Source organism: Scylla paramamosain, chromosome 7, assembly GCF_035594125.1.
Source record: "Scylla paramamosain isolate STU-SP2022 chromosome 7, ASM3559412v1, whole genome shotgun sequence".
NCBI lineage: Eukaryota > Metazoa > Arthropoda > Malacostraca > Decapoda > Portunidae > Scylla > Scylla paramamosain.
The window spans coordinates 14,905,001-14,915,000 of record NC_087157.1 but is presented as its reverse complement, the minus strand read 5'-3'; the positions used below and the strand labels follow the sequence as shown (position 1 = coordinate 14,915,000).

Sequence of the window (10,000 nt, the reverse complement as noted above, 5' to 3'; positions counted from 1 at the left end):
AACAGAAGCAAAGATACATTGATATTAACTATTATAACGGAGAGAGAGAGAGAGAGAGAGAGAGAGAGAGAGAGAGAGAGAGAGAGAGAGAGAGAGAGAGAGAGAGAGAGAGAGAGAGAGAGATTCAGGCAGTAAGATATGACAAGGAAGAGTGTTAATAGTGACGATGATGGCTGCGGTGGTGGTGGTGGTGGTGGTGGTGGTAGTGGAGATGGTGGTGGTGGTAGTGGAGGTGGTGGTGGTTGTGGCGGCGGCGGCGGCGGCGGCGACGCGGCGGAGAGAGCGGTGGATGGGCGGGTCAGGGCAGGTGAGGCCCCGGGGCGTTGCTGCCAAGGTGTGCAGAAGGCATTGAGTAACATAAATAGTTGTGAAAACACAGTACGGACCCTCCATCCCGAAAGAGAGAGAGAGAGAGAGAGAGAGAGAGAGAGAGAGAGAGAGAGAGAGAGAGAGAGAGAGAGAGAGAGAGAGATAACACTCACTCTCACACACGCAAACTTACCGTCTTAGGTCACGTAAGGCGGCGGCTGAACCAACGAAGCCGAAGGGAGAGGGGAAGGAGAGGGAATGGGAGAAGGGAAGACGGGGTTGAGAATGACTCAGGTAGTTAGCCTTGGGGAACACCACTCAGTCAACCATTTCGTTAATCGGGCAACCGATGTAAAGAAGTGGAGAAGAGAACACGTCACTACATTCATTCTCTCATTCGTGCATCTATTAAGACATCGTGCGGCAAGCGAGATTTCTGGAACTTCGAAAAGGAGAGGAAGAGGAACGGGATGGATGGATGTGTGAGTGTTTGGTAGTAAAGAGAGAGAAAGGAGAAGAGGTGATGGTAAGGAAAGATGAGACAGGAGAAGGTGGTGTGAGGTGGAGTGTGGATACTGGATATATTGGGAAAGGTGAGGAAAGACTGGAAGATTGGAAGAGAGAATGAAAAGCAGGAAGAGATCAAGATAAGTTAGTGATAGAGGCTGACGGGCACTATGGGAGAATGAAAGATGACAAGCGTAGAGAGACGAGAGGAAGACTGGTTTAGGAGTAAATGTAAGGAAGAAAAGAAGCAGAAGAGTAAAGCGATGTAACATTGCACACATTCCTAAACCAGATAGAGTACAGAGCCCGACTTTTCTGAGTCTACTCATAGAGGACAAGGAGCAGCAAGATGGGATGCGATCAAATAACTTCAGCCTCCATCTTTTTCTTCTGTCATGTGACTGCCTGCCGCGTTAGCCTCAGCTGCCCAGCCATGCCATCCCTGCGCTTTCTTCCCAGGCCTTGTGACGGCAGCTAAATGGAGAATCATGGCCAGATCAGGAGACATCTCATTGAAGCCCTGCCGGCTGTGGTTTCTTATTATTAACGCTTTCACTCCACTATGCAACAATTTACAATACAAAAAGCAATCTATGAAATCTTTACAGTCATCTACAAGAAAAGAAAGCAAGAAAGAAGGGAATTAAAAAAAGGAAAGATTTTGCAATATATAGCTAATATAATGTTTGGAGGTGCCTATAGAACAAGGAAGAATGTTTCAGAGTGGTTAGTAATTAAGGAAAGATGTGCCCATTAGCAGAGAAAAAAGTTGATAAAATGGCCTGGCGCAAAACTACATTATAATTTATATAACTTTAGTGATAGCAATAGGCGAGGTAGAGTAATTTAGAACAATCTATAGTTTTCAGTTATATTCTTTTACTCATTGGAACGGTCTGAGGCCATAAGAGTGAAGTAACAAGCGTCGTAGTGTTATTGAATATTATTGCCAGAGGTTTAAAGGGTTCAAGAGTGTTGGATTGTTGCGCAATGTGAATCACATGCTAAAAGCAGAGGAAGCGATAATTAAAAGCTAAGCGCGTACGAAGGATGCAGGGAAGGACGAACGAACAGAGGGAACACACACACACACACACACACACACACACACACACACATCCAGTACACAACCACCAGCATCACCACAGCCGCCGCCACCTCCGCCATGTTGCCCGCCTTGCCTTGCCTTGCCTTGCCTTGAGTCACAAAGGACGCAGAGTGAAGATGGAGAAGGAAGAAAATGAGGATGAAAGATTTAAAGAGGGAACTAAAGAAGAGCAGGGAGTACGAGGAAAGGTTGAATGTAATACTACGAAAACACACACACACACACACACACACACACACACACACACACACACACACACACACACACACACACACACACACACACACACACACACACACACACACACACACACACACACACACACACACACACACACACCGTCGCAGTTCATGACACTCTCGCCTGATCCATATCAAAGGCATCACCACACCGGACGTACTGATCGAGAATTGGCAAGCAGAGAGCGAGCGAGCGAGCGAGAGAGAGAGAGAGAGAGAGAGAGAGAGAGAGAGAGAGAGAGAGAGAGAGAGAGAGAGAGAGAGACGGACGAACAGAACAGAACGAGCAGCAGATAAACAGGAGACTGGGAGTAGGTTGAACCAGATGAAACAGAGATAGATGGACGAACGGGGGAGAACAGAACAATAATAGATAAATAAGAGACTGGGAATAAAATAAAACACGCAAGGAAGACATTTAAACACAACAAGACACTAAAAGAAACTAAGACTAAGGCTAGAAGGTTAGGACACGACTGAGAAGAGCTGTAAAAGATGAAACTGAGCAGGAGTGAGGGGAGGCTGGGCTTTCTTGGGCTGGCCTGGTCTGAGCTGGGCGGGGCTGGGGTGCTCGGCTCAAGTGCAGTAGTAATAGGCAGCGGACGTGACTCGTGCCCTCACCCCGAGGGAGAACGAGTGGCCTTGCTGGTGAGGGCAAGGAGACACACGTGTGAAGGCTAGCAGGAGCAGGAGAAGGAGGATCAAAAAGTAGATGTGAGTGCTTGAGAACTTGGTGCATGAAAAGAGGGTTAATTAAAGAGACTGCCACGTGTTGTTTTGTAATGCGGTAAGAAAAGGAACACAAGAGAGAGAGAGAGAGAGAGAGAGAGAGAGAGAGAGAGAGAGAGAGAGAGAGAGAGAGAGAGAGAGAGAGAGAGGAGCGGGAATTCTTAAAACCGAACGAACGAAGCACAATAAACAAGCAAGTGGGAGATAATTCATGATAAAAAAAAATCAGGTTCAATGTGGATTAATTCTAAGGAAAGATTCGAGCACACACACACACACACACACACACACACACACACACACACACACACACACACACTACACATTAACACACACACACACACACACACACACACACACACACACACACACACACACACACACACACACACACACACACACACACACAAGGAAAAGGGCACCGTGGGATTAAAGGAGTAGAATACGGTGTGTGTGTATGTGTTATCTGACATGATACGTCCAAAAGTTCAAGCAAAATGGAGGCTAGAAGCAGGGGAGAGAGAGAGAGAGAGAGAGAGAGAGAGAGAGAGAGAGAGAGAGAGAGAGAGAGAGAGAGAACGAAGAGAGTTCACGCCGACGCCTAAACTCTAGTCCTTGACCCGTTGAGAGAGAGAGAGAGAGAGAGAGAGAGAGAGAGAGAGAGAGAGAGAGAGAGAGAGAGAGAGAGAGAGAGAGAGAGAGAGAGCAAGGCTACGGTCTTGACATTACGAATGACGTAACTCTTTTTCTCTTTTCTTTTCGTAATCTAAGGACCCAAAATATGATAAAAATTAACTCTCTCTCTCTCTCTCTCTCTCTCTCTCTCTCTCTCTCTCTCTCTCTCTCTCTCTCTCTCTCTCTCTCTCTTTTGTAGATGCATGATGTATGTATGTCTCGCTCTTTTTTTTTTATATTTTATTGCGTTTTCATTCATTCATTCATTCATCTCTCTCTCTCTCTCTCTCTCTCTCTCTCTCTCTCTCTCTCTCTCTCTCTCTCTCTCTCTCTCTCACTAATGATCCTTTTTGCTTCCTAAGACATCTTATTCCTCTCCGTGTCTCCTCCTCTCCTCCCTTTCTCCTCCCCTTTTCTCCCTCTCCCTCTTCCCCCTTTCTCGTTCTTTCAGTCTCCCCAAACGCACACAGGCAAACGAAGCTCATTTTACCTTTGGCATTTCATTTTTTTCTCCACTGTAATCGTAATGTTCTCGTTTTTGCGTCCTATTTTCTATTCCTTCCTCTTACGTGGAGTGTCCTATGAAAGGTGTGCCTAGTTCCCATACCGACGTGATTTTGTTTGTCATTGTTTTTACTTTATTTTTTTTTCCTTTTGTCCGACTTTATATTTCTATTTTTTTTTTTTTTCTGTCTCTCTCTAGAAAAGAAAAAAAAATCACACACCTTTAATTATCGCTGTTTTTATTGACTGCAACTTATACCTATTACATTTTTCTTCCTTTTATTTGCGCTCATAATGTTAGAGTTTATATAATTTTTGCTCTGAAGAAGAACTCATACCTTTACAAATTTAGCGTTGTTTATTTATTACTCCAACTGATACCTGTTACAGTTTTCTTCTTGCTTTTGCTCCCATTCGTTGTTGTAATATTACTGTCTACGTTATTTTTTGCGCTGAAGAAGATCCCATATCTGCTTTTTATCTATCGTTATTTATTCTCACTAAATATCCTACCTGTTTACCTATAATTCATTCATTTATCTATTTATGGCCTGATTTCACTCACCTGTCTGATATTACAGTCTTTTATTTTGGAGCTAAAGAAAATTCCTTTGCCTGCATTAGTCTTCATTATCTATACGTACCAAAACTCCGACCTATTTACCTATTTTCAGTTCATTCATCTATGTATTGCTTGCTTTCACTCACCCTTCTAACGTTGCAGTCTTACAATATTTACACTAAGGAGAAAGATTTCCCCAAAAGGTTCATTCACTCTTGATGAATCGTATGTTTTTCTCCCTTCCCCTCCCTTCTCCTCCTTTCGCCCTTCGTTCTTCCTCCCTGTTGTCCTTTTAACTCTTAGGGTACGAATGAACGCTGGTGTTGTCCGAAGCATTTTGGAATAGGAAAGACGGCCGAATTGGGGTAGGTTACGGACAGGGTACGAAGTGTACGTGTTCGTGCGTGTGTGCGTGAGTGTATGTGTAGGTGTGTGTGTGTGTGTGTGTGTGTGTGTTAGCTGAAAGAGAAAGAGAGAACGGGGGAGGGTGAGGTGCAAAGATAGATCCTAAAGAGAGAGAGAGAGAGAGAGAGAGAGAGAGAGAGAGAGAGAGAGAGAGAGAGAGAGAGAGAGAGAGAGAGAGAGACGGAAGGGAAGAGGAGGGAGGGAGAGAATAAAGGAACTGTCACAGGTCACCCACTTTCAGACGAGAGAGAAAATGTGTTGATGACCTCGTATGTGTTAAGTCACTTGGCTCTCTCTCTCTCTCTCTCTCTCTCTCTCTCTCTCTCTCTCTCTCTCTCTCTCTCTCTCTCTCTCTCTCTCTCTCTCTCTCTCTTTCGCAGAAAGGCCACAGCGTAATAAAACGTACCCAGGCCAGGGAGAGGGAGGGAGAGTGAGGACCTCTCTCTCTCCCTCTCTCTGCTGCTTTCCTTCCCCCCCGTCCCTCCCTCCGTCTCTTCCTTCCTCTCCTTTTCCTCCTCCTCCTCCTCCCCCTCCTCTCCATGCCGCGGCCCCAGAATGTACCTTCCTAGGGATCATTTTGAGGCACATTTAGGGTTCACTATTACGTAAGTCTGTGTATGCGTGTGTGTGTGTCTGTGTGTGTGTGTAAGTGTGTGTGTGTGTGTGTTGCACGTGTGTCGTCTTCATCTATCAGTCAGTTTCTTTGTTTTGTTAGTGTGTTTCTGTCTGTCTTCTAGTCTCTCTCTCTCTCTCTCTCTCTCTCTCTCTCTCTCTCTCTCTCTCTCTCTCTCTCTCTCTCTCTCTCTCTTTCCTTTCATCTTTCTTTCTTTTACTCTTCTATTCCCTCCTTTCTTAATTGTCGTTTTTCTTTCCTATTGATTTTATTATTTACTTATATCCTACCTCGTCCAATTTATTCATTCATATATTTATTAGCCTTTCAATTTTTCATTCATTCTTGCTTTCTTGCTATTGATCCCACTGAGAGAGAGAGAGAGAGAGAGAGAGAGAGAGAGAGAGAGAGAGAGAGAGAGAGAGAGAGAGAGAGAGAGAGAGAGAGAGAGAGAGAGACTTGGAAGACATTTTGCATGAGTACGATCGTGTATGTGTGTGTGTGTGTGTGTGTGTGTGTGTGTGTGTGTGTACTTCGGGTTCAACCTTCCAAAAGCCAGAAATAGATCGTCCTCTTCATGGCATATGCACCTCATATTACACACACACACACACACACGCGCACACACACACACACACACACACACACACACACACACACACACACACACACACACACACACACACACACACACACATACACACACACACACTTTCACTGATAATAAGAAGAAGAATAACTAGATGTTGAAAAAAAAAAGCATGTGATAATAATAATGAGACTAAATAAGTTCAGAATGAAGTACGAGTAATAGAGTTCAGGAAGAGAGAGAGAGAGAGAGAGAGAGAGAGAGAGAGAGAGAGAGAGAGAGAGAGAGAGAGAGAGAGAGAGAGAGAGAGAGAGAGAGAGAGAGAGAGAGAGAGAGAAAGGTGATTGTATAAATGTGCAGAACAATCATAAAGATGACCAGTTCTCATAAGAACGCAGGTTAATCGAAGGAATTTCTAACTTCCTATTATTATTATTGTTTTTATTATTATTACTATTATTATTATTATTATTATTACATAAGAACATAAGAACATAAGAAATAAGGGAAGCTGCAAGAAGCGACCAGGCTTACACGTGGCAGTCCCTGTATGAAACACTCCTACCTATTTCCATCTGTTATCCCCATCCATAAACTTGTCTAATCTTCTCTTAAAGCTCTCTAGTGTCCTAGCACTAACTACATGATTACTGAGTCCGTTCCACTCATCTACCACTCTATTTGAGAACCAATTTTTTCCTATCTCCTTCCTAAACCTAAATTTTTCAAGCTTGAACCCGTTATTTCTTGTTCTACCCTGGTTGCTGATCCTAAGAATTTTGCTTACATCTCCCTTGTTATAACCCTTATACCACTTAAAGACTTCTATCAGGTCCCCTCTTAACCTACGTCTCTCTAGAGAATGTAAATTTAACCGCTTCAACCTCGCTTCGTAAGGAATACTCCTCATCCCCTGTATCCTTTTAGTCTTTCTCCTCTGTACTGATTCTAATAGACCTATATCTTTCCTGTAATGTGGGGACCAGAACTGCACAGCGTAGTCTAGATGAGGTCTGACCAGCGCCAAGTATAACTTTAATATTACTTCCGGCCTTCTACTTTTTAACACTCCTAAAAATGAATCCTAGTACCCTATTTGCCTTGTTTCTGGCTTCTATGCATTGTTTCCCTAGACGGAGTTCAGAGCTAACTATAACTCCTAAATCTTTCTCGTACCCTGTACCTACCAGAGTTTGGGTGTTTAATGTGTACCTATTGTGTGGGTTTCCTCTACCTACGCTAAGCACTTTGCATTTATTGATATTAAATTGCATTTGCCATCTATCCGTCCATTCATTCATTCTATCTAAGTCTGTCTGCAAGGCGATGGCATCCGATTCTGACCTAATTAATCTACCTATCTTTGTGTCATCCGCAAATTTACTAACATCACTACTAATTCCACTATCCAAGTCATTGATATATAAAAGAAATAATAATGGCCCCTAATACTGATCCCTGTGGCACCCCCACTAATGACATGACCCCCACTCGGATTTCGAGCCGTTTATTAGCACTCTCTGTCGCCTGTTACCAAGCCATGACCCTATCCAACCTAACACCTTCCCATCTATCCCGTGCACCCTAACCTTTCTCAGGAGCCTTTGATGGGGCACCTTGTCGAATGCTTTACTAAAGTCCAGATATAAGATATCATAACTATCACCATTATCTACTGCCTCGTACACCTTACTGTAAAAAACTTAACAAGTTTGTCAGGCAAGACTTTCCCCTTCGTGAAGCCATGCTGTGACTGATTTATCAAGTTATGTTTGTCTAAATGTTCCCTAATGTTCCTGGCTATTATTGACTATTATTATTATTATTATTATTGTTGTTGTTGTTGTTTGTTGTTGTTGTTGTTGTTGTTGTTGTTGTTGTTGTTGTTGTTGTTGTTGTTGTCATGGGCGTAGGACAGCCTGGGAGGAAAGGGATATATTTAGGAGCGTTTAGCAGCAGTAGTAGCAGCATAGAAGGCAATGATATGCTGCGTGAGTTATCGTAGAGGTACTGTTGATGGTGGTGGTGGTGGTGGTGTTTGGTGGTTGTGATGTGTGGTGGAGATGTGGTAGGCCAAGGGCGTCGTCAGGGCAGGCCAGCGGGGGAGTTTGCAGCCTTGAAGTGAAAAAAAAAAAAAAAAGATGATGGGTGGACGTTAAGAGCTGACAGTGAAGTGATACGCGTTAGGGAGATTGCGTTGCGTTGCTGTCGTGGTGGTGGTGGTGGTGGTGGTGGTTTGTGCGTTGTGGTGGTGGTTTTGATATTTCCTACTTTTTAATCATCTTGCTTATGTTGTCATTGTTGGTGTCATATTTTTCATCTTGAAATTATAGATGCTAGTAGCATTATCAGTAATATCTCCGCCCTTAAAATCCAGTAATAGTAGTTAGTGGTAGGGTAGTGAACGTACGTTGTAGTAAGAGTAGCAGTCAAGCAGTTAGTAAAGAGTTAATATATATATATATATATATATATATATATATATATATATATATATATATATATATATATATATATATATATATATATATATATATATATATATATACATATATATATATATATATATATATATATATATATATATATATATATATATATATATATATATATATATATATATATATATATATATATATATATATATATATATATATATATATATATATGTATATATATAGCTTCACCACGGAATATAAAGACCATCACCTAAAGTTACAATATTAAATGCAGTATAAACTGTTTTAGGTTCACGACATACCCCATTAATTCTTCCTGATACCTCGGTCCACATTGTAACCAACCACCATAAACTAAATATGTTTTCCTAGCAAATAGTAAAAATATATCTAAATGTAGCTCCATTAAAATTAAAGATAAGTGTTCAGTATAAAAAGAAATAAAAAAGCAGTTCTTTTTTATAAAATTACTTAATACTTCGTGCATTAGGCTGCTTCATTTTACAGGGTGTCTCAGCCTTGTTTGTATATAGATAGACTAAAGCAGCAGCGGTAGCAACAGTAGTAGTAGTAGTAGTAGCAGTAGCAGCAGCAACAGCAGCAGCAGCAGCAGCAGCAGCAACAGTAGTGGTAGTAGTAGTAGTAGTAATAGTAATAATAGTACTAGACGTAATAACAGAACTAGCAGAAGAATGATATCAAGAACATGACTACGGAAAAATAGTAGTAGTAGTGGTAGTAGTAGTAGTAGTAGAAGAAGAAGTAGTAGTAGTAGTAGTAGTAGTCGTAGTAGTAGTAGTAGTAATAGAACGAGAACAAATACATGAGCAAAAAAAAATAATAGTAGTAGCAGGTAGCAGCAGAAGAAGTACGAGTAGCAACAGCAGCAATAGCGGTAGTGGTGGTGGCATTGGCAATATTACCTGTCGTAGCTCGCGGCACACGCCACACGTCTACAGCAAGGCTGGTGCTCTCCTTCCTGGTGCCTTGAGGTGCGCCGCCGCCTCGCAAGCAGCTGGTGTCCCTCGCCCACTGCCACAAATCGTCCTCCCTGCCCTGATAAGCGTTACGTGGACCCCAGCAGGGCAGACAACGGACAGGAAAAAAGCAATGTTACACCAGCGCCACTTTACGCAATCAGCTACATGAAGATTAGTTACACACACACACACACACACACACACACACACTGACACTCACACAAACTCCACCAGATTTTTTTTTTTTTTTTTTTGACTTCACGTTGCCTGAGGTTTGATAACTACTCGAAGCGCGCCGCCAGAGTTCAGCGGGATTCGTGA

General features: G+C 42.5%; 1 protein-coding gene and 1 long non-coding RNA gene across 2 annotated transcripts in view; one reads left to right on the top strand and one right to left on the bottom strand.

Moving 5' to 3' along the window:
• LOC135102128 (nuclear factor interleukin-3-regulated protein-like) overlaps positions 1–10,000 on the top strand; it is an 89,679-nt gene that overhangs the window by 15,416 nt on the left and 64,263 nt on the right. The gene's annotated exons all lie outside the window — the stretch shown is intronic.
• The window catches only part of LOC135102130 (uncharacterized), a 46,780-nt gene that overhangs the window by 36,083 nt on the left and 697 nt on the right, over positions 1–10,000 (bottom strand). The window contains exon 1 of the long non-coding RNA XR_010269534.1: positions 9,623–10,000. This exon is cut by the window's right edge and continues 697 nt beyond it. This is a non-coding gene — a long non-coding RNA (uncharacterized LOC135102130). The remainder of the gene's footprint in view (positions 1–9,622) is intronic.